Here is an 8137-nt window from a genome sequence, read left to right as displayed (position 1 = left end):
TAGATACAAAATTAAAAAATTTGTGTTTATTTATTGCATTTTATTTATCATCGGAATATTATTCTAAATTTTTTTTTTCCATTAACTCTCTAAATAATTTTGTACGATATGTTTATATATTAATGAATTTATTTCATAATTTAATAATTAACACATAAATTTTTTCTAATCAACCTACATGAACTATATGTTCCGAATTCATAAACTATATCAAAATTAATAATCCATTCTTATTAATTTGATACGTACATGGATGAGTAATAATTCAATCACTCAAATTTATTGAATTGAAGCGTCGTCAAAGATAAATAAATTTACATCACTTTTATTACAAAAAACCCAACAAACGTGTATCTTATTGGAACTGTCCATATCCAGTTCATCCTTTGGAACCATATCACATCTCGAATCTGATGAAATAGGATGAATTGAGAAGGTATTTTGTAAATACGTAATTATCTTGAATATATTAACTATTTCTTTATTTTTCGATCGCTTGGAAGAGACAAGAGAAATATCTTATTCTTTCTTCAACAATTTCTGATCTCTAGTGAACCTCTCAATAGAATTCGAACCCATATGAAGTTCTGACCATCTGTTAGAGAAAAAAGAACGAATGGATCTTGTAGGATTCCCGAGAAATTATTCGATTTCTTCCGGAAGCGGATGATTATTCATCTGCTTCTCACGTTCCGTGAATAGCCAGGACATTGAGGAATATCTAGAAAAGCATTTAGGGAATCGGTCTGATTCTATCTCTGTTTGTTTCGTTTGAAGAAAGGAAGGATCCCAAAGAATCGATCTTTCTTTTAGTTGTTGATACATACGATATACATGCATATATACATACACTCATACATACATAGATGTTGTATAAGAGGGGACACAACATGTTACATATCTCAAACAACTTGTTTAATGGAAGAGCTATAGCCAGTTTGATCATCATAAAACTTCGACCACAGCATAACGCCGCCGTACTCAGGTGAGCGTTTGACGACTGGTAGCACCACTGATTTGAGAGCATCGGCCGGAATGAACCCAGAGCCGGCAGCCGCCGGAGCCGCCGGGAGGCCCAAGAAGATTTGTGCATGAGGAATTTTGGAAGTCCATACTTTCCAAGCATCAAAAAGATTGGTGCCGTCTCCTGAAAATTGACATGGTGGGTTGTTGTAGAATTGAACCCAAACGAAGTCGAAAAGACCGGTCATCAGCGCGTCGCCGAGCCAGGCGTCGGGGAAAGGGCACTGTGGAGCTGCCGTGATGAACATCTTCTTGCCGCTTCGGTTGCCGAAGTCCAAAAGAGCCCTTGCAAGCTCGTCCCAATGCTTGTTTGTCCCACCTTCGATGTCGAAGTCGACACCNNACACCATCGAGCACGACATTGCCGAGCGGACGAGGTGAGGACGGGGAATGTCCTCCTAAATAGTTGTTCCATAGGTAGTCTGCAACTTTTTTGGCGTCTTCGGGCGATGGGAGGAAGTAGCTTCCCACGCCGCCTCCGATGGAAAGTATAACCTATTATGAAATTAGTATTGAGAATTATTGGGAGTGAGTCTCACGTTAGTTAATTTAGTGGAAGATCCTGAGTCAATATTGAGAGTGAATCCCACATTGATTAATTTATTGGAAGATCGTAAGTTTATAAATGAAAGAGAGAAAGCCCAAAACAAAGTAGTTTATGTCTAAATGGGAAATCTCGTATCTATTCAAGTCAAGTTTGACCACCGAGTCTGAAGTGATTAAATAAACCTAATTCAATAATAAAATATAATCACCTTGATGCCTCTAGCTTGGCACGACTTGACGTCGGAGCTCAATTTAATGCATCCATTACTAAAGGGGTCGCAGTGGCCGGCGAGGTTGATCTGCGGCGTCTGTCCGTTGCCGAAGACGGATAGAAAAGCAAGGATAACAATCTGGTAGTTTCCGGTGGCGCAGGTGTCTGCCAAAGTGCCTTCATTTCCATTTTGACCCCAATAAATAGCTATCATCCCAGCATTGGATTTCGCCATTAACGTCAAAACCATGATGCAGAGGAGGAGATCTCGACGTCGGAACTCCATTTTTTCCGGTGGAGTTGTTTTCCTTGTTGGAGTGGCAATGGAAGTAGGGTTTTATAGAGGGAATGGGGAAAATGATGGCAAAAAATAATAGGCATTGAATCTTTATAGAAACTAATTTATATTCGGGAAAATGTTAATAACATATATATAAATATAATTAGCTTAAAAAAAAGTTTTTGAATTTTTGTATGAATATGACTTGTAGAGAGCCTTATGTGTTTGTCTTAGTAGATGTTTAACTTAGGAGTATGGGTTTATATAATATAATGTGTATTTTATTTGTCACACTTTCCGTTGCTATTTGAATTTATACTTTATAAAGATGATATATAATATATTTGCATTTTTCTTTAAAAAAATATCTATAAATTTTTGTTAAAAAAAACTTTAAAATTTTTGTAAAAAAATATTCTGAGAAGAAACTTTGATAACATCAAAATTTTAATTTTTTATTTTATTTTAAATTGGAGTAAGAATATTTTTAATTTTTTTTTAAGTTTTTAAAAAATTTAAAAATATTAATAGAAAGGGTATTTTTGAAATATTGTTGAAATTAATTTTTAAAAAGAATTAGTGGATTATCTAAATAATTTTGATTTATTTTAAAAATTAAACGTATTTTTTAGTTTTTTTAAATTTAAGAATATTATTGAAATTTTTAATGGTAGTTTTGAGTGTTAAGATAGATTGTTTTGGTCGTAAATTTAGTCGGAGGATATTTTAGTCATTTTGATATATTTTTCGAAATCCATTTTTAAAATGTTATTGATAAGCCCTTCTAAGTGAACGTAAGGTTATGGGGGAGAAATAACCACAAAACGACAAAATTCTTGGACATTTCACCTCGAAGAAAGTGACAGCTCGATTCTTGCTGTCTTCACCATTATGTCGTGGTCATAATATGTGGAACCTGAGATTCCTCATCTCTTATTTTAATTTATTTTCTTTTATATATTACATATCTCTTTTGGATTAACTAAGTTTTAAACTATGATTAACAACTCTAACTAACTTCCAAGCTTTGCTAAAAAAGTTTATTATTTGATTATTTAATGAATTTGGCCTGCAAAATAGACGTATTTAGAAGAGATTAACTACAATTAATTTTGTTTTCACCTAATTATTTGAGGACAAAATTCGTGCAAGTTAAAGGGAGACCGAGCGATGAATATTCTCCACCCTCGTCCTTGTCCTTCCCCGACCATCCCCTGTCTTTGCCTTTGTAAGAGAGATTTTGTAGTATGAGAGTGTGAAAGATATACTTTGTACACACTTTTGGTTATAGTGATTATCTACTATTGGATGTAGGGAAATTTCTTATATCTGAACAATGTAAATCTTTGTATCTCTTTGTTTAGTTTATGTTTGTGGGTGTGTAAATGTGATTGATCTTAATTTTACTTTCTGCTACCACAATTGGGTATCTGAACATTTTGATTGTGGCATTTGGTTATAAGAAGTGGTATCAAAACATTGTTGTTGTGGTGTTTGTTCAACAAGTGGTATCAGAGCATTGAAGGTTGTGGCATTATAACACAACAAGTGGTATCGAAGCATTGAAGGTTGTGGCATTACGATGCACAACAGGAAACGTCGTGGGCCACGGGCGAAGATGATAGAGATGAGAGAACTGTGGTTGTGGTCCATGTCTCACCGCCATCTGCTGGGCTTTACTGGAGCATGAGCAACGAGTTTAGCTGTTGAAGCGGTCCATGGAAGGAGAAGATGCAACGATATTGATGAAGAAGAAGCTGACATGGTTGGGGGCATGGATTTGCTGGAGGTGTCAAGGCGCATAGTGACACAATATCTACCACTAAAAAGTGTGAAAAGATCTGAAAATATTATTACTCAAGTAAACAAAATAGAGTTAAGAATGAGAAATAAAGTTAGAATGGAAGGTTCAATCTTCATTAATATTCATAAAGTTTAAATAGAATACAAGCTACCAAATAATACCTACCAATAACAAAATATAAACTAACTAAATCTAACTGCTAATCAAATAATATTAAATTACGAATATATTGACTAATTCAAACTAGCAATAAGTTGCATTAAATTATGACAGTCTCCCTTAGTGCAAGCTTATTTCTCAATAACTCCGAGAGCCTTATGAAAAACTTCAAACTTCACTTTGGCAAGTGTCTTAGTAAATATGTCTGTAACTTGCTCATTAGTATGTATTTTCTGCAATTCAATATCAGATAACACTTACTACACCATGAAATTGCAGCAAAGCCTACTGTAAAACAAAAATCACTAGGATTTTTATTCAGGTCAGGTTGAGCACCCTATCCCACTGGTCCAGAGTTATTGAAACTTGGTCCAGCTACACCGGAAGAAACATGGCAGCACTTGGTAGGGTCCCTATGGTTGGAGGAAATCTAGGTCCTAATGGTCCTGGTGGAACAACTAACATACTCAATATCAATACCACGAGCACCAGGCCAAACTGGAGGGGAGAATGGTGGGACAAAAACGCCTAGAGAAACTGGTGGGCCTAGACCGGGTGACATGCTAGGAGTAAGTGGCTGCATTGGTCTGGGCGGAGGAATTCCTAGAGGTTCAAAAGGAGATCCTATCATTGACAATGGAATTCCACCCTGTTGACTCTCTCTCCCTGTAGGTCTTCCTCGGCCTCCTCTCCCTACTCTATTTCCATTCATTCCTTCATTCCTTGCTTTCTGCCTTCTTCCCTTCCCTCCATGAAAATCAAAGTCGTCCCTCCATGAATTTTGATCCTTTTGATTGCTCCAATTCTGATGAAAGCTTTTCCACCGTTGTTTTGGTTGTTTCAAATTGATTTTGGTTTTTCCTTGCAATGTTGAGGGCTTGAACTTCAGATTCTCTACCGTAATTGAGCTCATTTTCAGTTTTTCAACAAGGGAGAGTGNNNGCTTTGTTCTCTTAAATAATCCATCTCAATTTGTGCAGACTCAACAAGGTTACTTCGGGTTTGGTCAGATTCAGGCACCATGTTCAGCTGGACCTTGAGCCTCCCTCTGAACTTCATTCATGGCGGATGCCAATGCAGCAGCATCCATTGCGTGCTGCTTCTGAACAGCTTTGAGTTTGGACTCCCATGCTCGATCGCGATCTTGAGAAAGTTTGTACAGTTCTTGAACACGATCTTCCTTAGAAGCTGAGAGCTCAAGCACCTACTATTGAGATTCTTCAAACTTTGCATACATATCTGATAGTTATTTCTTTGCTTCTTCTGCTTCCTGTTGGGCTTGCTTTTTGTGTGATTCAAATATGCTCAGTTGATCACTTGTTTTCTTTAGTTCCTCCTAAAGTTGAGAAAATCGTGATTCCAATTCAGCCACTTTGTTGTGGCCCTTTACTCTTCTTTTGATAGTGTGAACGAACATCTGATATAAGAGTTTCGTTTCCAGCTGCATGATAAGAACAACTAGAATCAACAATCCATTCTTCATTGTAGTCTATAAAGGCATGGGCATCTGTAGAAACATTATCTTGATATACAACTGAAGTGACTTGCTTAATCAAAGCTTCCTAATTAGAAAGCAAATTCTCCAATTCAATAACTGTACGTTGATTTGCCCACCCTTGTATTGAGGAAACAAAGGGTATACAGTCTTTTCATAATCCATGAATAAGACAACACCGTAATCGAGCATATCTCACTGGTTTCTCAGCATCTAATTCTAAAATTTTAGAACACAGATTTTTCACTTTCAAGAAATATTCTTCAACAGAGAAATTACTTTGAGCTACCACAACTAGTTCGTTCTCTAGAAATTGCAATCGAGCTGTATTTTTCTTAGTGAACAACTTTTGAAGTATTTTCCACACTTGCTTTGGTGACTTTAAATCACGAACATGATCAATATACTCCTTGCTAATCAAAGTTCACGAACATGATCATTATATCTTAAACATTCTGTGGAGTATCTTCTGGAATTTCTGTGTCATCACCTTAAATTAAATCCCACAAATTTTGCCCAGGTAAACACTTTCACCATACATAACTTCCAATAATTATAATTATTGCCAACAAGCTTTTCTATAGCTATACCCATAAAAGCACTTTCACCATTCATCTCGTTGAGTAATAATATCAAATCTTTGATTACCAACTTGACTCTAATACCAATATCTACCCCTCAAAAGTGTGAATAGATCTGAAAATATTATTAATCAAAACAAAACAGAGTTAAAATGAGAAATATAATGGGGATCGAAGGTTCAATTTTATATTCAACATTTAAATAAGATACAAGCTACCAATTAATACCTGAAAAAAAAAAAATAAACTAACTAAATTTTGAGAACAAAATAAAATATACTACTAATCAAATCATAAATGAAAAAATATTAATTGATTATGAAGTTGTAAAATATATTTCATAACTAATATATTATCAAAATATTAACGAATTATAAATATCTCGACTCATTCAAACTACTAATAAGTTATCTTAAATTCTGACACATAGTCTCACCAAAATCTGCTGTCGTCCGTTGCTGCAATCAGGGCGCCGGTTGTGTCGCCTTTGGTTGTCGCTTGTCGGATAGATGAGTGGGGTGGTGGTGCTTTTGGCTTAAAGAAGAATATGTTTCCTTTTTCCTATTCTTTTGCCAAGAATATGTTTTTGGATAAGGAATAATAATAATAATAATAATAATAAAAGTTATGAATATATATATATATATATATAGTCTTAAATTTCTCAAATTAAACTTCAATAATAAATCTCATAGGTCCTATCAAAAGAATTAATGCCAGAATTAATTAGGACATTAAACCACAAGTTATATTTATCCTATTCAAAATCACTTCAGATTATTTAAAATTAATTTTTAAGATATAAAAATCACATTTTAAAGTGTAAAATCAAATATAGAACGATAAAAATAATTTTAACAATTTCAAAATTACTCACAAAAATATATTTAATCTATAATAATAATAATGATTTTGTGCGATCTCTCACGCTATGTTACAGAACTGGGACAAATTCAATTTTTAATTATATAATTTCACATTTACTTTTTATATTTTTTTGGTTTGAAACAATAGTAACTTAAGTTTAGGGAGTATTTGTAACCGCTCAAACCACTGCAAAACAGATATTATTTGTTTAGCGTCCAAGCTCACGATTTTGAAATGCAGCTATTAGAAAGAAATTTTTATACCTTAAAGAATGTTTCGTTTTCGTTCTCAATCGATTGGGACTGTTTAGTATTGAATAAAACATTACATTAATGTTAGATTTTTGTACTTTTTTTAGTATAATAAATATTGAATGTTTCATTATATTCGAAGCAAGTCTCTACTAAATGAATAGACAGGACATACAATTTCATGTCTAGAAATGTCAAATATAAAGACACTCACGTTATAAAAATAGTATTTAAATTTATAAATATAATTAAAAAAAGTTTATATGGATTTCTTCATCGTAAAAAAAAAACATAAAACAGTTGGGAAAATAGTGTATTATTCAGTTTTAGAATTGGAAAATCAAAATAAAGAATCTGATTTTCTTAGGTTAACGGTTGAATCTGATTGGTGAGAATTGGTGATTGCAGTGTTCCTTTATGCAGCAGAATATCTCTCGGAATGCCACGTGTTCAATTATTATGGCGAGTACAGCGCTTTTTGCTATTTACAGAAGACTAACTCTAGTGGCTGAGAATTCATCTAAATTCAAAGCAAGCCGAAACCACCAATAAACGCCGTCAATCAACATCAAAGCAAACGGCGTTAGTTAACGGTAGTAGTTTTGAGGTCTCAAAGAAGCTCATGACTTCGCAACAGCTGCAGCCGCAACGTACCCTCTTCCCTCCGCGATTAACACTGACGAAAGAGAGAAAAACATAACCTTGCTCTCTGATAATCACCGGAATCTTTGTTTGGAGGCTGAGATCACGCTTCCAATTACGGCAACTTAGGTTTTCGGTGATTTTCGACTTCTTTTCTGTTTCGTTGATTTCTTGTATGGCTTCGGAGGACGTCAAACGAAGCGAATCGGCTGTTTCTACGATCGTAAACCTGGCAGAGGAGGCGAAGCTTGCGAGAGGAGGCGTCAAAGCACCTAGTT

At 34.7% G+C, this 8137-nt stretch overlaps 1 pseudogene; it reads right to left on the bottom strand.

The window, feature by feature from the left end:
• Positions 1-902: 902 nt before the first annotated feature.
• Positions 903-2066, bottom strand: LOC111474882 (annotated as a pseudogene).
• Between the last annotated feature and the right edge of the window lie 6071 nt (positions 2067-8137).

Source organism: Cucurbita maxima, unplaced genomic scaffold (assembly GCF_002738345.1).
Source record: "Cucurbita maxima cultivar Rimu unplaced genomic scaffold, Cmax_1.0 Cma_Scf00746, whole genome shotgun sequence".
In the NCBI taxonomy this organism is placed as follows: domain Eukaryota; kingdom Viridiplantae; phylum Streptophyta; class Magnoliopsida; order Cucurbitales; family Cucurbitaceae; genus Cucurbita; species Cucurbita maxima.
This window is presented reverse-complemented; position numbering and strand designations above follow the sequence as displayed.